At 37.9% G+C, this 25,584-nt stretch overlaps 1 long non-coding RNA gene and 1 pseudogene across 2 annotated transcripts; both read left to right on the top strand.

Annotated features, from left to right (window-relative positions):
- Positions 1-7,984: 7,984 nt before the first annotated feature.
- On the top strand, positions 7,985-24,596 carry LOC121968513. 2 transcript variants are annotated; one of them, XR_006108189.1, is made up of 3 exons: positions 7,985-8,053; positions 24,240-24,415; positions 24,506-24,596. It is a non-coding gene; the product is annotated as an uncharacterized LOC121968513 (long non-coding RNA). The 2 variants fall into 2 exon arrangements; XR_006108190.1 differs by lacking the exon at positions 7,985-8,053 and adding an exon at positions 24,083-24,139.
- Positions 24,597-24,761: 165 nt separating this feature from the next.
- Positions 24,762-25,474, top strand: LOC122055114 (annotated as a pseudogene).
- Positions 25,475-25,584: the final 110 nt, after the last annotated feature.

Raw genomic sequence — 25,584 nt, 5'->3', positions numbered from 1 at the left:
GCTTAAACTTTACTATTTTTTGGAATTTTCCCTTAAACTTTTTATTTTTCTAAGTAATATTTTTAAAGCACCCCATTTTTAATGTGATCAAAAGGGAGAGTAGTGAAAATTAAGTCTAGAGGAAGGGTAGTACAAATTTTTAAAATATTTTTAATTTTTTGTACTTGCAAATTTTATAACTGTTATTCGTTTATGGTTTACCCTAACTTAACTTGAGTTTGCTCACATCATAAAGGGAGAGATTGTAAGTACCCCGTGGTTGTTTTGATTTGATCAACTAAGTAAAGTTAGGTCATGTTGGTATTTGATCCCTGTGCCTAAGTGTGCAGAAACTTAGGAGTATAGGAAGTCGAGCAAAAGACGCAGCTAGCGAGAAGGATAGCACGAGAGAAAGTTGACAGACTCAGTGCATCCGAGGGACGAGGTGCTACGGAAGAGTACGCTGGCGGACGAGAAGGAGGCGCGCGATGTTTTCGAGGAACGAGAAACAGGAACAAAAGATTGCTCGAAGGCCAAAAATGGGTTGGGTGAGCCCTATTCCGGATGGACGAAATCACCCAAGCGAGCGAAGCCGGAGCGGAAGACCCTAACCAATGCGAGCGGAACAAGAGCGAAAGACCGGGACAAAAAGTCAACAAAATGTTAACTTTTTGAATACGGGCGCCCGGAACCCTTCCGGGCGCCTAGAGCAGGATTTTATCTAGAACGCAATGCGACCCATTCCGTTAGGACGGGAATAAAAGTTCATCCCCCCCAGCCATCTGGAACCCTTCCAAGCCCCCGACCAGGGCTATAAATATAGTCCTGCTCCCAGAAGCTTAAATAAAACACTTGTAATCAATTTTGATTAAGTCTAGCTTTGTAATTGAGTACTTCAACTGCTGTCACGCCCCAAGGGAGTCCTTGCCAAAGGAAATTCTGGTAGCATCTCCCCTGTACGAGTGACAATCTGAAACTTATCTACAAGCCCTCAGGGCCCCTCAATCCTCGGACAACACTACTGGAACATATACAATAAAATAAACAAACATCCACGCAGTTTATATAGTACAACCTCCGATTGATAATCACAACCACGCAATTTAATAACTACACCACTACAACGAAAAAACCTTCGCAATAGAAAACATGGGCAGCATATCCGAATCACGATATAAAATCTAAGAGTGCAAAACACACACATCACAAGTATGCAGTTCACTAATAAGGAAACACAAGTCCGAAAATAGATAACCATCTCGACTCCTAGTGGGGATGCAAAACTGTGTGAGTTCAACCTAAATGACTTCAACCTAAAATAGGAAAATTAAGCAACGGTGTGAGTTCAACGACTTAGCGGGTATCAAGCTGACATGCATAGTAAAATATGACCAACAATAATAATCATGGAGTACAGTCTCCTACGTAATAACTAGAAATGCAAAACTGAAAGACAGGAGAATAACTGTACTCACCTGGGCCTCCTATCTTGACATAAAGGTCATCAGACCAAACCTATCATGCCTCCTATATGCATGTCAATCATATGCAACCACAGAAATGCAGCATCTAATATACAACAATCACAAGCAATAAATGCAATCCATGCAAATGATGCAAATAACATGGTCACCTCTGACGCCAGTCAACCATCTCACACATGATGGTGAGACCGAGTTGGTAAGGCTATGACAACTATGCACTCTGTCATCACTACTCCTAAGTGACCGAGTGGGCAGGATGCTATCAGAGTGCATCTATCCTCCTACCCCAAACATAGTGGGGAAGCCTAAGCTCTCATCTCCCTGTGTCATAGTCAAGAGGAGGGATCCTTGCCCGCTACATGCTGCAGTCATCGCTACCCATGAACAAATCTCTTCACACACCCTATCTGATGTACCACTAACCCATGAGTGGTTGTGTGTGTAGATCATGTAACTGGTGATGTGCTCAACAATAATGGAGCCGACAATCACTCAGCATGCAATAGTGCAAGATGATGCATGTCACTAAGCATGTAAATCCTGAACATATCCACCTCCATAAAGTATGTTCCAAAAGGTAAATGGATCCAAACAAATGATCTAGGTACACCTGACAAGTATAGTAAATAACTAGTCTTGTACACAATAAGGCATGGTATGTCACTACTGTTGGATCATGGTGGTCGGCTAGAAGGGGGGTTGAATAGCCTGAAAATAAAAATGCAAACCCTTCTCGAACTCTTAAACTAACACTTGCATAAATTAGCTAAAAGAAAATAAATCAGAAAAGACAAGGGACACCGTAATTGACTTGGTTACAACCGGGGAGGTTATTAATCCAAGGAAGATGATCGTACTAAAAACTCCTTCGGGCGGAGAAGCCTCGTACAATGAAGAAGCGCACAAAAAGAAGCTAAACTACAGACGAAGTACACAAGTGTTGAAAGAATTGCTGAGTTCTGATTGTTGAAATAGTTTTTGGACCAAGGCTATATTTATAGCCTTGGTCAGGGCGCCATGGGGGGATAAACTTTATCCCCCAACGTTCAGATCTAATCAAAACTCGATCCTGTGAAAAAGTCAACTCCGGGCACCCGGAAGGGTTCCGGGCGCCCCGGAGGGGTCCGGGCGCCCTGGACAGCTCCGAGTGCCCGAAGGGAAAAGTCAACCCATTGACTTTTTTTCGCTCGGGTCTTCTGCTCCGGCTCCGTTCACCTCAGAATGAGTCTTCCGCTCGTTTGGGTGATCTCTGCCATCCGGAATAGGGCTCACCCGAACCCAACTTCCGGTCTTCTCGAGCAAGCTTCCGCTCCGGCTTCTCGTCCCTCGGAATCGTCGCGTGTTTCCTTCTCGTCCGCCAGCGTATTTATTCACAGTCTTCGTCCCTCAGTCGCACCTCGTGCCGACCTTCTTGCTAGCTGCGTCTCTTGCTCCCCGAGCAGTCTTCCGCTCCGGCTTCTCGTCCCTCGGAACCACCACACGCTTCCTTCTCGTCCGCCGGTGTACTCTTCCGCAGCGCCTCGTCCCTCGGACGCACCACGTGCTATCCTTATCGCTAGTTGCGTCTTCCGCTCGACTACCTGTGTTCCTAAGTTCCTGCACACTTAGACACAAGGTTAAAAACACACAGGATCTAACTTAACTTGTTGATCACACCAAAACAACCTTGGGGTTACAACAATCTCCCCCTTTTTGATGTGAGCAACCCAAGTTAAGCTAGGGTAAAATAGACATGAAAATAAACTAACTAAATTTACAATTAAGTGCAAAAAGATAGAAAACTGTCTACCTCCCCCTAGACTTATACTTTTCCTTCTCCCCCTTTGATAAAAAAAAATGGGGTTCCGAAAAAAAATCTAAGGATTAAAAAAATTTCTAACTTAAAAAATTTACGAAACAATTTATAACTTTTAGACGAATTTTGTAACTTAAGCAAAAAAATGTTTTAAAAAAACTTTTAAGAAGAAAAAAAAACTCCGACTTAAAAAAAATTTTGCAAAAAAAATTTTTAAGCATAAATTTCTAATTTCAGAGGACCTAACTTAGGCAATTTTAGTTTTTTAAAAAAATTCTAACTAAAAAATATTTTGAAAAAAAATGTTTAAAAGACTTTTTAAAGCATTATTAAATTTTAATTTTAATACTTTACCAGAAAGTTAATTAAACATTTAATTTCAGTATTTTGGCTTCCAGGTCGTTGCGAGGTACTAGGCCTTCTTGGTTATTGGAGCAATAACCACTTCCTTAGACAAAGCCTTATAAAGAAATTTACTGTTTAATTTTCTCGCTGAAAGTGCTAATTTCGATTAAAATTTAGGCTAAGCAAGATTTAGGAACCCAATATAGGTTCCAACCTACTAGATTAACCAAAAATTTCTTAGGGACATATTTTTTTGAAATATTCCTAATTTGTCCCTGATGATATCTATAATATCAATTTAAATTATTAAACTTTCTAAAATTTGTATTAGATAAGCATGCACGATTTTTCAAGTTATCTACTTGAATTTTCAGATTTTCATTTTCAGATTTCAATTTCTCATTTTCTAATTTAACTTTATCTAATTTTTCTAAAGGGCAAGATTTAGCTAATATTATTTTTAAATTCTTAATTTCTTTTTCTAACTTGTAGCAGTCTTTAGTTAGCAACTTAACAAACTTAAAAAGTTTATCGGGAGGAAGAGATCGTACCTCACTTGTCTTGTCGATCTCGTTGTCTGTGTCTCCCCCTGAACTGCTGCTTTCTTCCGACGTAGCTCCCCCTTCATTGATGCTCTCGATGCTCATCTCGAAAGAGCTTGAATCACAGTCGTCGTCTTGATGACTCGCCATTAATGCGAGCCCGGAGAATGCCTCGACTTCCGATTCGGACGACGTATCGTCCCATGTCGCCTTTAGGACCTTGCGCTTTTGGACAGACTTCTTACCTTTATCCTTGTCCTTGTTCCTCAGCTTGGGGCAGTTGTCCTTGACGTGACCTTCTTCATCGCAGTGGTAGCAACGAATGACCCTTTTCTTTCTGCCCTACGGATGGTTAGTAGTTCTAGTTTTACAAAGCTTTGTAAACCGTCTTACCATCATTACCATTTCCTCGTCGTCGGGAGAAGATTCCGACTCAGGTTCGTCTCTCGATGCTTTGAGGGCGACGTTGTTCTTAGACTCCTTTGTACCTGCACATCTTGATTCGTGCACTTCAAATGTTGAGAAAAATTCTTCTAGTGTAATTTTTTCTAAATCTTTCGAAATGTAAAAGACATCTACTAGTGATGCCCATCTTGAATTTCTCGGAAAAGAATTTAAAGCGTACCGTAGCGAATCTCGGTTACTTACCTTTTCTCTGAGATTCGACAGTCCGGTGATGATCTCTTTGATTCTCGAGTGCAGATGCACAACTATCTCATCTTCCCCAAGTCGCAGGCTAGTGAGCTGATTGCAAAGTAGATCCCGTCTAGCGAGCTTGGCTTCGGACGTTCCTTCTTGCAGCTCAAGGAACCTCTCCCAAAGTTCCTTTGCCGAGTCGTAGTTCCCGATCCGGTTGACTTCTTATGGCGGAAGAACGCTTAGCAGATGGTATTCTACTTTGCCGTTCACCACGTAGTCGGCCTGTTCCTTTTTTGTTCATTGATTTTTTTCTTTGCCCTCTGGAGCTACAAAGCCAAATTCCATTATTAAAATTAATTCAAAATCAGTTGTAAAGAATACCTGCATTCGCTTTTTCTAGGTAGCGAAATCCCCTTCGAATTTCGACGGGTAGATGCTTGGTCCGACCATTATCTTTGCTTCGATTGGTAGATAGTCCCCCTGAAGCACCTTGGCTCTGATACCACTTGTTGGATCGCGACAGCCAGCTAGAAGGGGGGTTGAATAGCTTGAAAATAAAAATGCAAACCCTTCTCGAACTCTTAAACTATCACTTGCATAAATTAGCTAAAAGAAAATAAATCAGAAAAGATAAGGCACACCGGAATTGACTTGGTTACAACTAGGGAGGTTGTTAATCCAAGTAAGATGATTGCATTAAAAACTCCTTCAGGCGGAGAAGCCTCGTACAACGATGAAGCGCACAAAAAGAAGCTAAACTACAGACGAAGTACACAAGTGTTGAAAGAATTGCTTGAGTTCTGATTGTTGAAAAAGCTTCTGGACCAAGGCTTGGTCGGGGTGCTCTGAACGTTTCGGGCGCCCTAGGGGGGATAAACTTTATCCCCCCAACGTTCAGATCGAGTCAAAACTCAATCCTATGAAAAAGTCAACTCTGGGCGCTCGGAAGGGTTCCGGGCGCCCCGGAGGGAAAAGTCAACCCCGTTGACTTTTTCCCGCCCGGGTCTTCTGCTCCGGCTCCGTTCGCCTCAGACCGAGTCTTCCGCTCATTTGGGTGATCTCTGCCATCCGGAATAGGGCTCACCTGAACCCAACTTCCGATCTTCTCGAGCAGGCTTCCGCTCCGGCTTCTCGTCCCTTGGAATCGCCGTGTGTTTCCTTCTCGTCCGCCAGCGTACTCATCCACAATCTTCATCCTTTAGTCGCACCCCGTGCCGACCTTCTCGCTAGCTGCATCTCTTGCTCCCCGAGCAGTCTTCCGCTCTGGCTTCTCGTCCCTCGGAACCACCACATGCTTCCTTCACTACAAGAAAACCCCTCATAGACATCGGTGGAACAACAACGGTTTTAAGCAAAAACTGATGTCTTTGAGTATTTTACACCGGGTTTTCCAAAAATCGATGTCTATGAGCGCAGATTTTTGCTCATAGACATCGGTTTTTTAGCCGATGTCTATGAGCGCCTTTTTTCGTTAATAGACACCGGTTTTAACAACGATTTTTAAAACCTGGTGTTAATGAACCAAAATAAAATAATTTAATTTTCCACCAATACTTAGCCAAAATTTGCAACACTTCACTCTTCCCTCCAAACCTAAACCTATATCGCGCCGTCCACCGTATACCGTCACGACACCACCACGACTTTCCTCCTAGCCGTTGGCCGTCCGACCATCTCTCTCAGCCTCATCTCCCTCTTCCCCTTCCTAGATCGACGCCCATGCTTCTCCGTCCAACCACACCGCATCTCCTCCAACTCGAGAAGAGGAGGCCTTCTTCACATTCCAGTTATTTTTAAGCCAAAGCAGAGATTTCCTCCATGAGCGATGACCTTTCTGTAAGCAGAACCTTTCCTTTTTTGTATTTTCTCAGATTTTCTCTGTGAGCCCTACCAGTTTCTTTGATCTCATGGAAGAAGCGGTGTAAAAGAAAGCATTTTTGCCCAAATGTCGATCTTGAGTGGAGGAAGAGTAGTGTGCGTGTTGAGATCCAGGATGTTCCCTAGCCCAATCCAAGGGATTTTTTTAGGTCATCTTGTGGATCATATTTCTAACGTTCGCCACACAACTGTGATGCTTGAGTCTTTTACATTCTAGTTTTTGCCCTTTTCTGGTTCATACAAGGGAGAAATCGCATGCATGCTTGCGTTTACCTTTTTAATCCGATCTTTTCTTGATTGATGTCTTATAATGATCTGATCTTGACTTCATCAGCGCTTTTTCAAGCACAGTGGAGGAGAAGGCTAAATGGCTCTTTGAGAAGCTGAAAGGTGAGGGATTCTATACCATTGCTTTTGCCATCAATTTTCAACTTCCCTTGTTGCTGTAAGGCACCAAGATCTTTCTTCTTATTATTTTTTTTGTAATTCTGATTCAGTACGAGATATGCTACCGATGCTCAATCCTTCACCTCTCACGTAACTTTCCTTGTCAACTTTTTTAGTGATTATCTAATACAAGGTAGAGTGCAGCTTTCGTTGGTTGAAATGTCCTTTTGCTTTAAGAACCCCAACTACTGATTGCTTGATTTCCATGCTAGCTTGCCCTTTCTGCTAAAGTTAGTTTTGTTTTTGTTAATCTATCATTTTTATTTCACTGGACTCTAAAGTATCTCTGTTTTCATATCTGAGAGTTTCTTCACTTGGAGTTTTGAGATGTTTCTTATAGAGATATTATTGATTAAACAAATTTTACCATACGACATTGTAAATTTACAGCAGAAATTGAGTTATTTGTTGACTCAATATGATCTTTGGGAATAAACCAGAAATTGAGATGTTTGTTATAATCCAAATAGAGATGACTAACCAGAAATTGATCTGTTGGTTAAAAATTATGTTAGACGGAGAGGAATGTTATTTGATAAGTAAAAGAGAAGTTAAACCTTATTGACTTTGGTGTTAGATTTTGTCGATAACTACAAAAATTATAATGAAGATTACGTCTCTTGAAAAGGAACACCAATTAAACATAATTGTACTTTTCAATTAAACATAATTGAAAAGGAAATCTCCGCTTTGGCATACTTCGTGATGGAAAAGCTCGCGACTTTCATCAGCGCTTCGTGAAGATATTCTCACGAAGGCCTTGAATTCTAACGAACATGGTGGACGTGTGAGAGGCATAGGAGCAAATGTCACCCCATCATCCTTCTTCAAGGTTGCTAGAGGGAAGGTGCAAATTGAAGGAATTCTAAGTGATACTACACCGGTTGCATATATTACATCTAAAAGATGTGATTCGAAGGAATTCATTGGGGCTCGATGTAGAGGTATAGTTCATCTTATTCTTACAATATGCATTGTCATCTTTTGTAATTGTTGGATGCTTTTGTAAAGCATAACTTTTTCATCGACATGTACTAAATCCTTGTTACAAGTGCTGTGGTTGTTCAGGCTTGTACATATAAGCGATAGTTCTTGAATTCCTTTAATTGGTGAAGCATCTTAGGATTGAGCTCTGATAGATCGTTTAAAGTGATAGAGGGGGGGGGGGGTGAATATCACTCCTTTTAAAAAAACATATTTCTTTTACTTTATATCAAAATCGTGCAGCAAAAATAAGAAAGAGACACAATTCGGTTACTTCGTTCGGAGCCTAGCTCGACTCCTACTCGAAGACCCGCGGTCCTTGATCGCACCGATGGAAAAATCACTATAATTCTTCTTTCCGAAATCCTCGGAAAGAAGTGAATCGTACAATGGAGCAAGATAGTAACACACTACTATCTTGCTTTAAAAGAAATTACAATGCAAGCTTTAACTAAAATATACCGACAACGAAATTGTAGATGGAGCTTAGGTCGGCGCTTTAGGATGCAGTAGCTTGCTGAGCTGATGAAGACGAGTTGTTCGCAGAGCAGGAATTTCTGATCAGATCGTTGTTTCAACGCTTCTGTCTTCGAGCATCTTTTATAATAATTTTGGATGTTCAGTCGACCGATCCCTCTGTTCGGTCGACCGAACCTGCTCCCTTCCATTCTGGCTGAAGTCTGAAGCTGGCTCGATCTTTTGCATTTATTGATCTTTAATGGTTCGGTCGACCGAACCCCTTTTTCGGTTGATCGAACAGTCAATTTCCCTGTTCGTCGAAATCTGCAGAAATCTTCATTAATGGTGCAATTAATTTTGATTGGATCGGTCGACCGATCTCTGAGTTCGGTTGACCGATCAACCCTTCTTTCCTTTGCTGCTGATCGGTGGTGATGAACTGGCTAGGCTGAGTCATCATGGTTCGGTCGACCGATCTTACGGTTCGGTCGACCGATCAAGCTTTGATCTGACTTGGACTCAGTTTGATCTGAACTGATCTCTGGTCTGAGTTAAGCTGGTTTGGTCGACCAATCCTCCTGTTCGGTCGACCGATCAGGCTGAATCTGTAAAACAGAGTTTAAACAATATTCCTGCAAAACAAGTGTTAGCACAGTAATATAATGCATAAGTAATATAGACAGTAGAATCATCTTGATCTCTACTTGGAAACCTTCACGGTTTCTTCAGTTGGATTAGCGACCTAAGGTTGTTCCCTTCGGGAACCCGACCTCACTGTCGCTCCTCCAGTTTGTTTACCTCAACCCACCTGCCAAACTCTGATCCTCCAGATCTAGTTTGGACTTTTCACTTAGTCTTGATTGGCTCCCCAGGACTTTCCTTCGATCTTCGGCCCTCCAGACCTCTCGATCATACCACCAAGCATTGAGTCCCCTTGACCTGCTTGGATTTGCACCTGGGTTCCACAATCTGCTAAGACTTTTCTGCCTAGCCTCCAGCTAGGGCTTTTCTGGTTGAGTAAACATCCTGCACACTCAGTCAACTTGTTAGATCATAACAAGACTTAACTTGAACCTTTGACAACATCTAAACTCAGGTTTGATTCTGGTGCAGCTTGCACCAACAATCTCTCCCTTTTTGATGCTTGGCAACCAAGGTTCAAAGTTAAGTTTAAAATAATTTATAAAAGTATGCAACAAGTAAATAAACAAGCAATTTAACTTTTAATTCACCCTTTGAATTAACTAACTCCCCCTGAATTCACTATCTCTCCCCCTTTGACACACATCAAAAATAGGGGCAGAACCAAAAAACCAAGTAAATTTGAATAGACTTATCAAAGAATTTACTAATATATTGAAAAATATTACTAAAAATATACTAAGTCAAGAAATTGGAAACATTTACTAATGTTTTAAATTTGAAAGATATTTAAAATTAAAACATTTTATATTTTGAAAAGAATAAATTTGTGAACAACATTATGAAAAATTATATTTTGAATTTTAAAAAATAATTTTAAAAATATATTGAAAAATGAATTATCAAAAAAAACTTGTAGAAAAGTATTTTGAAAATAACATTTTAAAATAGTTTGAAAATAACATTTTGAAAAATAAAGAGATTTTTTTTAAATATTTTGAAAAAGGATGAATTTTGAAAAACATAAATTTTTTTTGAATTTTGAATAACATTTTAAAATATTTTGAAAATAATGAATTTTAAAAAATATTTTGAAAATAATGAATTTTAAAAAATATTTTGAAAAGAATGATTTTTTTAAAATATATTTTGAAAATGATTACTAAGTAAAAATAATATAAGCTTAAAAAATCTTGTTTTGAAGCTCCCCCTAAAATTGACAAATTCCTAAAGTCCAAGCATGGATATAGAAAAACTAAGGAAAAATTGTCCTTATGATGAAATGTCCAACCCTTGTCCAAGGCTAGCTATCACAAGATAGTAGCAATTTGACTCAGGTTGGTCAATTTGAGCATTTATAACTAGCAAGATTTTACTTACTAGTCAACTCAAATTGATCAATGTTTGTTATTTAAAGCCCAGATTTATAGCGATGCACTGACATAAGCATCTGAAATCTAGGGCTAGGACCTAAGCATCTCACCCCTTCTAAGTTATCAAACAAGGGATCCTACTGTGCTTGTGAGATGCTGGCTCCTAGAACTATAGGATCATGCAATTCTACGGTAAGACCTAGGCTATTCCAGAAAGTGAAAAACAATTTCAAAGAATTTTGAAAAAAATTTGAAATAGGGATTTCTACAAAAATACATTTGAAAAATAAACTAAGTAGTAATTTTCGAAATCAAAGAACCTATTCTACAAAACATAACCCTAATTGTCTTCTTAGATTACTAAATTCCGCTTCAGGTAAAGGTTTAGTAAAAATGTCTGCCAAGTTAGATTTGGATTCAATATAATTAAGTTCAATATTCCCTTTAGACACATGATCTCTAATGAAGTGATGCTTAACTCTATATGTTTAGTTCTAGAGTGATGTACTGGATTTTTAGTAAGATTTATAGAACTTATATTATCAATGTAGGTTTTTACATTTTTATAATCTAGATTAAAATCTTTTAATGTATGAGTCATCCACAACAATTGAGCTACACATTCACCCATTGCTATGTATTCAGCTTCAGTGGTAGATAAGACACCACATTGTTGCTTACGGCTAAACCAACTGACTAAAGATGAACCTAATAGTTGACAACCTCCACTTGTACTCTTCCTATCTAACTTACACCCAGCATAATCCGAATCTGAGTATCCGACTAAGTCAAAATGTGAGGTTCTTGGGTACCAAATTCCTACATTAATAGTGCCTTTTAAATATTTGATAATTCTTTTAACTAGTGAAAGATGGGTTTCTTTTGCACAAGTTTGATATCGGGCACACATACTAACTGCAAATAAAATGTCAGGTCGGCTTGCAGTTAGATAAAGTAAACTCCCTATCATGCTTCTGTAATACTTTAAGTCAACAGGTATACCATTTTCATCATTATCAAGGGTTAGGTTACTTGCCATTGGTGTTTTAAGCCCTTTACAATTTTCCATACCAAATTTTTTAAGAAGTTCTTTTGTATACTTAGTTTGATGTACATAATTATCATCTTTAGTTTGTTTAATTTGGAGACCTAAAAAATAATTTAATTCACCAACTAAACTCATTTCAAATTCATTTTCCATTAAGGTTACAAATTCTTTTAAAAATTTTGAATTGGTTGAACCAAATACAATATCGTCTACATAAACCTAGGCTATAAAAATGTCTGAGTTAAAGGTTTTAATAAAAAGTGTAGGATCAATTTGGCCTTCTTTAAAACCCTTGGATTTTAGAAAACTAGATAGACGTTCATACCAAGCCCTAGGTGCTTGTTTTAATCCATATAAAGCTTTTTTAAGTTTAAAGACATAGGTTGGATTTTCTAGATCTTCAAAACCGGGTGGTTGACTAACGTAGACTTCCTCCTTAATAACGCCATTTAGAAAAGTGGATTTAACATCCATTTGGTACAACTTGAACCCTTTAAATGCAGCATAGGCTAGCAACATTCTAATTGATTCAAGTCTAGCTACCGGGGCATAAGTCTCGTCGTAATCTAGTCCTTCGACTTGACTAAACCCTTTCGCTACTAAACGAGGTTTATTTCTTAAAATATTACCTTGATCATCTAATTTGTTTCTAAACACCCATTTAGTATCAATGACCGTTTTATTTATTGGTGGAGGTACTAAGTCCCAAACCTGATTTCGTTCAAATTGGTTTAACTCTTCTTGCATTGCAATTACCCAGTTAGGTTCTATTAATGCATCATTTATATTTTTACGTTCAATTTTAGATATTAATGCTATTTGACTTAGATTTCTAAAAGCATATCTTGTTTGAACCCTTAATTCAGGATTTCCTATGATTTGATTGACTGGATGGTGAGGGTTAGATTTTAATAATTTTGAATTTTCAGATTCTTTAAGGTTGGGTAATTCTTCATCGTCTTCTTGATTACCGTTTGAATGAGGTTGAGTAGTAGAAACGTTATCAATTTCATCAAATGTTACATTTGTTGTTTCCTCAATTTTCAAAGTAGATTTATTATAAACTCTATAGGCCCTACTTGTAGATGAATACCCTAGAAAAATTCCTAGGTTAGTTTTTGAAGTGAATTTGTCTAAGTGATCTTTAAGATTTAAAATATGTACATTACAACCAAAAACTTTAAAATATTTTATATTAGGGATTTTGTTGAAATAAATTTCATAGGATGTTTTATTTTGATCTTTATTAATTATGATTCGATTTTGAACATAACAAGCTGTGTTAACAGCTTCAGCCCAAAAGTATTTTGGTATATTGTATTCATTTAACATGGTTCAGGCAGCTTCTTATAAGGTTCTATTCTTACGTTCTACTAAGCCATTTTGTTGTGGTGTTTTAGGGCATGAAAACTCATGGTGATAACCATTTTCTAAACAAAAATTATTAAAATTATGATTTCTGAATTCTCCTCCATTATCACTTCTTATCTTTTTTATTTTAATATCTCTATCATTTTCTACTTGTTTACAAAAATGCTTGAATATTTCAAAGGTTTCATTTTTATTAGATAAAATTTTTACCCAAGTATATCTAGAGTAGTCATCAATGATTACTAAGCAATATAGATTTCCATTAAAAGATTTTATTCCATGAGAATCAAATAAATCCAAATGTATTAGTTCAAGTATTTTATTCGTTCTATTTTGATTTGTAAGTTTATGAGTTGATTTAATTTGTTTACCTTGTTGACAGGAATTACAAAATTTATTTAAAGGATTTCCTAATTTTGGAAAACCTTTAACTAAACCATTTTTGCTTAATTTTAATAAATTTCTAAGGTGAGTATGAGCTAATCTCCTATGCCATAACCAAGTTTCATCATTATTTGCTAGAAGACATTTAGATATTGTTTTAGGTAGATTAATGGAGTATATATTTTTGTCTCTAAAACCTTTCAGTAAAATATTAGTTGAGTCATTGTAACTTATTAAGCATTTAGAAGACAAAAATTGAACTTTAAAACCTGAATCACAAAGTTGACTTATACTAAATAAATTATAATTAAAATGTTCAACAAGTAAAACCTTTTTAATTGAAATGTTTGACTGTAATTGAATTTCACCTGTACCGATTACCTTTAACTTGCCATTGTTTCCAAAGGCAACGAACCCTAAAATTTTGAATTCAATGTTGGTAAATTTGTGCTGATCCCCAGTCATGTGTCTGGAATACCCGCTATCCAAGATCCATTTATCCAGAGCTTTGGAATCCTACAAAATGTAGGATGAGACCAAAGTGTGTTTAAAGGATTAAGTAAGTAGTTTTGAACTTTAGTTGATTTACATGAATTTAATATGTATTATTTATTGTTCGAATCAAGTAAAGTGATTAAGTTTTAAATTTAAAGTAATTTTAAAAGTTTTAATTTTAATTAAGTTTTTAATTAGTTTAAAATAATTTTTAATAAATTTAAAATAATATTTTAACAAGTTTTAAATAATTTTTAATAAGTTTAAAATGATTTTTAATAAGTTTAAAATAATTTTTAATAAGTTTAAAATAATTTTTAATAATTTTAAAATAATTTTTTAATAAGTTTAAAGTAATTTTTAATAAGTTTAAAATAATTTTTTAATAAGTTTAAAATAATTTTTAATAAGTTTAAAATAATTTTTAATAAGTTTAAAATGATTTTTTAATAAGTTTAAAGTAATTTTTAATAAGTTTAAAATGATTTTTAATAAGTTTAAAATAATTCTTTAATAAGTTTAAAATGATTTTTTTAACAAGTTTAAAATATTTTTTTTAATAAGTTTAAAATGCTTTTTAATAAGTTTAAAATAATTTTTAATAAGTTTAAAATGATTTTTAATAAGTTTAAAATAATTTTTTAATAAGTTTAAAATGATTTTTTTAACAAGTTTAAAATAATTTTTTTAATAAGTTTAAAGTAATTTTTAATAAGTTTAAAATAATTTTTAATAAGTTTAAAATAATTTTAATAAGTTTAAAATGATTTTTAATAAGTTTAAAATGATTTTTTTTAACAAGTTTAAAATAATTTTTTTAATAAGTTTAAAGTAATTTTTAATAAGTTTAAAATAATTTGGTTTGAATTAGATTTGAATTAAGTTTGAATTAAGTTTGAATAGAGTTAGGTTTGAATTAAGTTTGAATTGAGTTAGGTTTGAATTATATTTGAATAGAGTTAGGTTTGAATTGAGTTAGATTTGAATTAAGTTTTAACTTGAATTAGTTTTGAATTAAAATTAATTTAGTTTGAATTAGAATTAATTTAGTTTGAAAGAGGTTATTGAACCCATGTTAGATTCAAACTTAGCTTTGGGTTAATCAAGCAGGCGTCCTAAGGATAAGTTTCAGTTCAGTGGCGAGGTATATGACCTACTTGAAGATCATTAGACCACTTGCTGAAGACTTTCCAAATTGTTCCTGCCCAAAAAACTTAATACTAAATTTTGGTCTAACTAGCCCATGTTTGATTGGGGTAGCTTCGGTCAGATCCACTAAGTCTAGTGCACAAGGTAGAATTCCATATTCAACCTAGACATGCCTTCGACAGAGTTTCCTTGACGTACTATCATCCCAATCCATTCCGGTGCTATGTTATAGGGTTTGGTAAACCTTTTTCATCTAACCGTTCTAATAATCTTAATCCTAAGTATTGAGTTTGTTTTAATTAAGTTGGTTGGATTATTTTTCTAGTTGCTCCCCCTGAGTCATGGCTTAGATAAGGTCTATCTAAGTAATGGATTTGACTCTTGGGAACCAAGTAGAAATTTGGTTTAATTGGTTTGATTAACTGTTTTGTTTGAACCCATGCTTGGACTTGCCTTCTAGTATTTTGACTGATTAAGGATAAGTATGGTTTGTTTGTTTGTTTTGGTTTGTAACCGAGTCCCGATTTGTTGTACATGGCTCGTTGCGATCCAAGTACCATATTTAGACACTTGGATCTCATTTCGAACCTTTCCAACATTTTCTTGAGTCGCTCGACTTGACCTTTCAAATCAGAATTTTCTTCCTCAAGTTTTTCAATTTGAGTTGAAGTTCCGACTTGAACTCGGTTAGTCGAGTTACTCAAGTTAACTTGTTGCTTAAGGTGGTCTATTTTCTTAAGTAACAAGTTATTTTGTTTTTCCGATTTTGCTAATTTTTTAAACAAACATTTAACTACTTTAAGTAAATTTGACTTTGAATAAATCGTTACCATATTCGGATCTTTCGATCCGGGGCTTCTCTCGGAATCGAGGTCGATCTCGAATTCGTATTCTTCGTCGGGCTCGAACTCTGAATCTTCGTTTCTTGCCATAAATGCAAGGTGACTCGAGTGCTTCGTTTGCTCCGCGTCGGATTCGTCGGAAGAAGTTTCGTCCCATGTCGCTTGAAGAGCCTTCTTCCGTCTTGTCGATTTGGGTCTTTCTTCTTTTCGATTTGGGCATTCATTTTTAAAATGCCCTTTCTTGTTGCATCCATAACAAATAGTTTCTGATTTGTTTTGGATCTGGTTTGGTGGAGTCTTTTTGGAGCTTCTTCTAAACTTCTTCTTAGTCAACAGTCTACGGACCATGTTGACTAATTCTTCTTCATTGGTTGAGTCAGGGTCTGATTCGCTTTCTAACTCGATCTTCGTTTTTGATTTTGTCTCCTTGCTCGGCCCTGCATACAAAGCAACACCTTTCTCGCCATGGCTCATGTTAGATTGTTCGTGTAGTTCTAATTCACAGAATAACTCATCTAACTTAAGAATTGAAAGATCCTTAGAAACTTTGTAAGCATCTACAATTGATGCCCACAAAGTATTCCTCGGAAAGGCATTCAAAGCGTACCTTATTGTGTCGCGATTTTCGAGATTGTGTCCGATCAGGTGAAGACCATTGAGGATGTCCTTCAGTCGGGCGTGTAGTTGCGAGGCCGTCTCTCCAGGAAACATTTTTATATTTAACAAATTGTTTAAAAGTAGATCTCGTTTGTTTACCTTCGAGTCGTCCGTTCCTTCTTGTAGTTTGATTATCGAGTCCCAAAATTCTTTGGCATTGTCGTAGGGACCAACTCTATTCAACTCCTCCATCGTGAGCCCACACTGAATGGTATTGATTGCTTTGTAGTTCAGTTATGCCTTCTTGATCATCTGAGGTGTCCATTCTTCTGGTTCTAGGATTGTTCCGTCCTTCATTGGAGGAGTATAGTCTTTCAAGACCGTGAACCAGAGCTCAATGTCAGAATTTAAGTAGCACTCCATCCTATTCTTCCAGTAACTGAAATTCTCTCCTTTGAATAGTGGAGGTCGAACCGTACTATAGCTTTCTTGATATGAGTTCGACATCCTTGCAAAAAAAATTAAAGAACAAAAATATTTCCAAGACTTTCGTCTTGGGAATAGTAGTGTTTGAAGAAAAAATATTCTAAAAGAAAATAAATTGAAGAAAAGAGAAAAAGTTTTTAAAAAATGCTTTGAAAAATGGTTAAGAAATTTCAGAGCCAACCTGCTCTGATACCAATTGATAGATCGTTTAAAGCGATAGAGGGAGGGGGGGGTGAATATCGCTCCTTTTAAAAAAGCTTATTTCTTTTACTTTATATTAAAGTCGTGCAGCAGAAATAAGAAAGAGACACAATTCGGTTACTTCGTTCGGAGCCTAGCTCGACTCCTACTCGAAGGCCCGCAGTCCTTGACCGCACCGATGGACAAAACACTATAATCCTTCTTTCCGAAATCCTCGGAAAGAAGTGAATCGTACAATGGAGCAAGATAGTAACACACTACTATCTTGCTTTAAAAGAAATTACAATGCAAGCTTTAACTAAAATATACCGACAACGAAATTGTAGATGGAGCTTAGGTCGACGCTTTAGGATGTAGTAGCTTGCTGAGCTGATGAAGACGAGTTGTTCGCAGAGCAGGAATTTCTGATCAGATCGTTGTTTCAACGCTTCTGGCTTTGAGCATGTTTTATAAGAATTTTGGACGTTCGGTCGACCGATCCCTCTGTTCGGTCGACCGAACCTGCTCCCTTCCATTCTGGCTGAAGTCTGAAGCTGGCTCGATCTTTTGCATTTACTGATCTTTAATGGTTCGGTCGACCGAACCCCTTTTTCGGTCGACCGAACAGTCAATTTCCCTGTTCGTCGAAATCTGCAGAAATCTTCATTAATGGTGCAATTAATTTTGATTGGATCGGTCGACCGATCTCTGAGTTCGGTCAACCGATCAGCCCTTCTTTCCTTTGCTGCTGATCGGTGTTGATGAACCGGCTAGGCTGAGTCATCATGGTTCGGTCGACCGATCTTACGGTTCGGTCGACCGATCAAGCTTTGATCTGACTTGGACTCAGTTTGATCTGAACTGATCTCTGGTCTGAGTTAAGTTGGTTTGGTCGACCAATCCTCCTGTTCGGTCGACCGATCAGGCCGAATATGTAAAACAGAGTTTAAATAATATTCCTGCAAAACAAGTATTAGCACAGTAATATAATGCATGAGTAATATAGACAGTAGAACTGTCTTGATCTCAACTTGGAAACCTTCACGGTTTTTTCAGTTGGATCAGCGACCTAAGGTTGTTCCCTTCGGGAACCCGACCTCACTGTCGCTCCTCCAGTTTGTTTACCTCAACCCACCTGCCAAACTCTGATCCTCCAGATCTAGTTTGGACTTTTCACTTAGCCTTGATTGGCTCCCCAGGACTTTCCTTCGATCTTCGGCCCTCCAGACCTCTCGATCATACCACCAAGCATTGAGTCCCCTTGACCTGCTTGGATTTGCACCTGGGTTCCACAATCTGCTAAGACTTTTCTGCCTAGCCTCCAGCTAGGGCTTTTCCGGTTGAGTAAACATCCTGCACACTCAGTCAACTTGTTAGATCATAACAAGACTTAACTTGAACCTTTGACAACATCAAAACTCAGGTTTGATTCTGGTGCAGCTTGCACCAACAAGCTCTGCAAATTCAAAGTGTCCCAGATGATAATATGTAGCTTTTTTTGACCTGTAGTATTTTGGTTTGCACTTGTACTCTATGACTTCAGTTATTTAGATCCTAGGTTTAAGTTTGCTTTGGCCTATATCAAGGACAAGCAAGGCACTGGAAGAGGAACTCCAAAGAATACCTGGAAGATCTTACGAAGAAGAGAAATAAGATTTTTACTTCAGGTATACATGTTATAAAAGTCAACCTCTCTATTTCTTCATCGTAGGTATTAGATACCGGATGTGCTTCGCACATTTGTACTAATGTACAAGCGCTGAGAAATAGCAGGGCATTGACGAAGGGTGAGATAAACCTACGAGTAGGCAATGGAGCACGGGTTGCTGCTATTGCTGTAGGAACTTACCATCTATCTCTGCCCTCTGAGCTTGTACTAGAATTAGATGATTGTTGTTATGTGCCTTCTTTAACTAAGAACATTATATCTGTTTCTTGTTTGGACAAGAAAGGTTTTTCGTTTACAATAAAGAACAAATGTTGTTCCGTCTATTTAAACGAAATGTTCTATTGTAGTGCACCTCTGATAAACGGACTCTATATTCTAGACCTTGAGAGCCCTATCTATAACATAAATACCAAGAGGTTCAAGTCAAATGACCTGAATCAAACCTATCTCTGGCACTGTCGCTTAGGTTATATAAATGACAAGCGCTTATCCCAGCTCCATAAGGATGGTTTGCTGGACTCATTTGATTTTGAATCATATGAGATATGCGAGTCATGCCTACGAGGCAAGATGACCAAGACTCCCTTTAGTGGGCATAGCGAGAGAGCAACTAATTTGTTAGGACTCATACATAGTGATGTATGTGACCCTTTCAATGTTGTTGCTAGAGGCGGTTATAGATACTTCATCACATTTACTGATGAATTCAGTAGATATGATTATGTGTACTTGATGACACATAAGTCTGAATCATTTGAAAAGTTCAAATAATTCAAGAATGAAGTATAGAACCAGCTTGGCAAGAGTATTAAGATACTTCGATCCGATCGAGGTGGAGAATACCTTAGCCATGAGTTTCGTGACTACCTAGCTGAGTGTGGGATTCTATCCCAACTCACTCCTCCTGGAACACCACAGTGGAATGGTGTATTCGAAAGGAGGAATTGTACCCTATTAGATATTGTACGATCTATGATGAGTCACACAGATCTTCCAACATACCTTTGGGGCTATGCTCTAGACACGACAGCTTTTATACTCAACCGAGTTCCATCCAAGGCCGTGATAAAGACACCATATAGGATATGAACTGGGAGAGATGCCCAGGTGTCTTTCATGAGGATTTGGGGTTGTGAGGCTTACGTTCGACGTCAAGTCACAGACAAATTAGGACCCAAATCCGACAAGTGCTACTTTATTGGATATCCCAAGGAAACTAAGGGATATTACTTCTATATTCCCAGTCAGCACAAGGTAGTTGTGGCAAAGACTGGGGTCTTTCTAGAAAGGGACTTTGTTTCTAGAAAGACTAGTGGGAGCGCGTTCGATCTTGAAGAAGTTCAAGATACGAACAATAGCACTGAAGTCTCGATGGAAGTTGAACTGGAACCACAAAGTGTTGTGGATGATGTTGTTCCACAAGGAGTTGAGGAACAACAACCAGTTCAAGTAGACATACCTCTTCGCAGGTCTGATAGGGTACGTCGTCAGCCTGAGAGATACTCATTTCTCTTGTCTGACCATGATGACGTTATGCTCATAGAGGATGAGCCTACCACCTATCAAGAAGCTGTGATGAGACCAGATTCCGAGAAATGGCTAGAGGCCATGAGATCCGAAATGGAATCCATGTACACCAACCAAGTATGGACTTTAGTTGATCCACCTGAAGGGGTAAAATCCATTGGGTGTAAGTGGGTCTTTAAGAGAAAGACTAACATGGATGGACTTATCTATAGGGTCACTTGGTAGCTAAAGGTTTCAAGCAGATTCATGGTATTGACTATGATGAAACTTTTTCTCCAGTAGCGATGTTTAAGTCCATTCGGATCATACTTGCTATTGCAGCCTACCATGACTATGAGATATGACAGATGGATGTCAAAACCGCATTTCTGAATGGAAACCTACTTGAGGATGTGTATATGACACAACCTAAGGGTTTTGTAGATCCACAGCATATTAACAGAGTATGCAAGCTTCATAGGTCCATTTATGGACTAAAGCAAGCTTCTCGGAGCTGGAATCTTCGATTCGATGATGCAATCAAACAGTTTGGTTTCATCAAGAACGAAGATGAACCTTGTGTCTACAAGAAGGTTGTAAGGGACATAGTTGTCTTCCTCATATTGTATGTGGATGACATATTACTCATTGGGAAGGACATCCCTATGCTTCAGTCTGTCAAGACATGGCTAGGGAGTTGCTTCTCAATGAAGGACTTAGGTGAGGCATCCCGCATTCTAGGGATACAGATCTATAGAGATAGATCTAAGAGATTGCTTGGTCTAAGTCAGAGTACATACATTGACAAGGTACTCCTTCGGTTTGCCATGCAGAACTCCAAGAAGGGATTTCTACCGATGTCACATGGCGTGAGTCTTTCAAAGACTCAAGGTCCCTCTTCTAGAGAGGAGAGAGACCGCATGGATCAGATCCTTTATGCCTCAGCCATAGGATCGATCATGTACGCCATGCTATGTACTCGACCTGATGTCTCGTATGCTTTGAGCATGACGAGCAGATACCAGTCAGATCCAGGTGAAAGTCACTGGATAGCGGTCAAGAATATTCTTAAGTACTTAAGAAGGACTAAAGAATATTTCTTGATATATGGAGGCAATGATGAGCTAGCTGTAAAGGGTTACAGTGATGCTAGCTTCCAGACCGACCAGGATGACTACAGATCGCAGTCAGAGTTCGTGTTTTGCATTAATGGTGGTGCTGTGAGCTGGAAGAGTTCGAAGCAGGACACAGTAGCTGATTCTACAACAGAAGCCGAGTACATTGCTGCATCAGAGGCAGCAAAGGAGGCAGTTTGGATTCGCAAGTTCATCACTGAACTTGGGGTGGTTCCTAGCATTGCTGACCCTATTGAGCTCTATTGTGACAACAATGGAGCTATAGCACAGGCGAAGGAACCTCGCTCACACCAGCGGACCAAACACATACTACGGCGCTTTTATCTCATTCGAGAGATCATCGAGAGAGGAGATGTGAAGATTTGCAGAGTACCTTCAGAGGCTAACATCGCAGATCCCTTGACCAAGGCTTTGGCACAGAGGAAGCATGATGGTCACACTAGGTCATTGGGGCTTAGAGCCTACACTGATTGACACTAGTGCTAGTGGGAGATTGTTAGCTAGAGCCCTAGAGCCAATCATTTGATGATTGTATTTTGGACTTGTTGTATCATATTCTATATAAATAAAGGCATTTGTTTGGTTATTATACTTACTTGTATTGGTGCCAAATAAACTAAGTATAATAACGTCCTTGAGTAGAAGGTTCTTACCTATATCAATCGATTGGTTGAATCGATATTGAGATGATATAGGGAACACTATTCTAAACCATTCCTAGTCGAGTATTAACATTCAGGGACAATGTTAATGCAATAAGACTAGCATGTAGGTCAACTCGATGACTTGATCTCACAAGTCATGGATATGGAGATATCAAGTTGACACATGGGTATGCATTGGAGAATGTATACTGAATGACCCGCCATGAGAAAGTATCATGGATCGTTATATGAGTGTCATATACTTTCTCATGTGAATATTAGTATGACTATTGGTCCTTAGACCTGAAGTCACCATGGTTCCCTACATAAGGAGTTATGTACTTTGGTTTCGTCAAACGTCTGGGTGGACTATAAAGGCGATTACTGGGTATATAACGAATTATGCGGAGGGATGTGAGTGATGTAGATGGGATCTATCCCTCCCATATGACGGGAGCGACATCGGTATTCTTGATAGAGTTAGACCACGAAGTGCATGGCCATGCCCAAATGAGTCAACATGAGATGTTGAGCTCATTTGATCGAGTGAGTCTACTTGGAGTTCAAGATTTAGATTGATTAGAGGATGACACGGTCTATGCCTCACATTGATCAATCTAGATGTCTAGGATAGAAGGACAATGTCATATATTGTGAGGAGTCACAATTAGTAGTCACAAGGTGATGTTGGATCCCAACATTCTTGTAACTTGGGTAGTAATGATGTATTGCTAGATACCGCTCATTACTTATGTTTCTAAATGAGTTTAGGGGCATTGCCAACGTTACAAGAACCTATTAGGTCACACACAAAGAACAAGAAGATGGAGATTAGGTTCATATGATGAACCAAGAGGATTAGATTCATTTGATGAATCAAATTGGATTAAGAGTAATCCTAATTGGGCTAATTGAGTTGGACTCAAGTTGATTCATGTGTTTAATGAGTCTAATTTAGATTATGACTCATTGAATCAATTTAATTAAATGAATTAGATTCATTATATTAAATTGGCTTGAATTAAATGGTTGGATTAGATCAACCATGAGAAAGATTAAGTCAAGTTTGACTTGACTTGAGAGGAAGATGAAGAGTCAAGTTTGACTTGACTTTATGCCACCTCATTGGTGAGTTGGCATTAAGTGGACCAATGATGATGCTCCACATCATCATGGTTACTTAAGTGAAGTGCCACCTCATGGGAGTTACCAAGAGTTGTGACTCTTGGTATCCCATGGAGGTTACAAACCACTTAATTAGATGAAAAGAGTTTCATTTTGTAAGTGTAACTCTCATTCAAGTGATCTTCCTCCTCCTAAGCTCTCTTCTTGCTCCTTCTCTTCTCTTGGTCGTGGGTTTCAAGCAAGGGAGAAGAAAGGAGAGTGAATCTAATCCAAGAAGAAAGGTTAGTGAAAGTCACATAGAGATTTTAGAGGAGTGTGTTCTCTTCTTTTCCTTTCTTCTTCTTCCAATCCTACCCGAGAGCCCTAGAGAGTGCTAGCACACTTGTGGTGCTCTCTTCTCCATCCTTGTGTGTTAGAGAACACATCTTGTTCGTGTGGATACTTCTAGAGAGTTGTCTACGTTGACAACTTCGAGATCCGGCGTACCGTTGGACGAGCGGGATTTGCGAGGGCACGCTTCAAAGGTATAACTCTTATCTACTGTAGATCTGGAGTGTGAAACTCGTATTCGTAGTTTTAGAAATTTTTCTTTGCACGGATCCGTTGGCTTTGGGGCTTTCGGGGTTTCCGCGACGCAAAAACGCGGTTTTCGCGACCCGAAAAACCCAACACTTGTTAGATCATAACAAGACTTAACTTGAACCTTTGACAACATCAAAACTCAGGTTTGATTCTGGTGCAGCTTGCACCAACAAGCTCTGCAAATTCAAAGTGTCCCAGATGATAATATGCAGCTTTTTTTGACCTGTAGTATTTTGGTTTGCACTTGTACTCTATGACTTCAGTTATTCAGATCCTAGGTTTAAGTTTGCTTTGGCCTATTTGCATATATTGCAGCATGAAAATAGATGCTGATACACAGTTTTGGCTACACACTTGGGTGCATCTTTTTTTTTTTTTTTTAAATTTGTAGTGTTAATTTTAGTTCATATTTTTCTTTATCCGCTTGTGACACTATCTTATGTTTTTGCCACTTTTAGTTATATTGATTATCTCTTTTTGGGTGATTACGTTGATCGTGGCCAACATAGCCTGGAAACTATTACTCTTCTCCTTGCATTGAAGGTATTACTTTCCCCTCAAGCTTGTCAATGTGATCAGTCTTATCCAAGCAAATATTTTTATGAAAATATTTAGCATCAAAGAATTCTTGAAGGTATTACTTTGCACTCTTCTTGTACAAGTTTATGTTTACAAATATGTTGTATCTTTAAACTTTCCAAAATTTTCTGAATCAATGTTACAGATTGAATATCCACATAATATACATTTAATTCGTGGAAACCATGAGGCAACAAACATTAATGCTTTATTTGGGTTTCGTACCGAGTGTATCGAGAGAATGGTACCACTAATTTCTATTTGCTGTCATTATTTAGTTTATCAAGAAAAAATTATGTTCCATATCATTGTTTATTGTTTGGAAACAAGGAGAACAAGACGGAATCTGGGCATGGCACCGTATTAACAGATTGTTTAATTGGTTGCCTTTAACTGCTTTAATGGAGAAGAAAGTTATCTGCATGCATGGTGGTATTGGTCATTCCATAAATCATGTAGAGCAGATCGAAAACCTTCAACGACCTATCACAATGGAAACTGGCGCAATAGTTCTTATGCTATGGTCATACAAATAAATAATTAAAAATAAATACCTTATTTCTGTGAATAACTATTTCCTGTTTCTTATTCATGCGGGTCTGATCCAATAGAGAACGACAGTGTTGAGGGGTTAAGACCAAATGCCAGGGGGCCTGGCTTGGTTACTTTTGGGGTGAGTGATTATATGTTTGGCTCGGACCATTTTCTACTCAATTCCTATACAATGGTTTCAAAATTTTGATCTTTTGATGTGACAGCCTGACCGAGTTAGTTATTGAGTTCTGCAATAATAATGACCTCCAGTTGATAGTAAGGGCACATGAGTGTGTCATGGATGATTTTGAACGATTTGCTAAGGGTCATTTAATCACTCTTTTCTCTGCAACTAACTATTGTGGTGAGGATCCATAGCTTTGCTCAGTCTATTGTTTGTCTATTAATTCTCCTAATTTTCTTTCAATCCATATATCCAGGAACAACAAATAACACGGGGGCAATTTTGGTTTTGGGACGAGATCTTGTGGTTGTCCCAAAGCTAATTCATCCCTTACCTCCTGCCTTCCATTCTCCTGAAACATCACCAGAACATCATATTGAGGATACATGGATGTAAGTATTGCTGCGTTAACTCTTTTGATGTTTGCACTTTATTGTTGCATCTATCTGCATTCTTTATGACTTGGAAACAAAATTGTTTATCTCCTCAGGAAATTAATGCCAACA

Source organism: Zingiber officinale, chromosome 3B (assembly GCF_018446385.1).
Source record: "Zingiber officinale cultivar Zhangliang chromosome 3B, Zo_v1.1, whole genome shotgun sequence".
Lineage (NCBI taxonomy): Eukaryota > Viridiplantae > Streptophyta > Magnoliopsida > Zingiberales > Zingiberaceae > Zingiber > Zingiber officinale.
The sequence above is the reverse complement of the archived record's forward strand: the minus strand, read 5'-3'. Positions and strand labels throughout refer to the sequence as shown.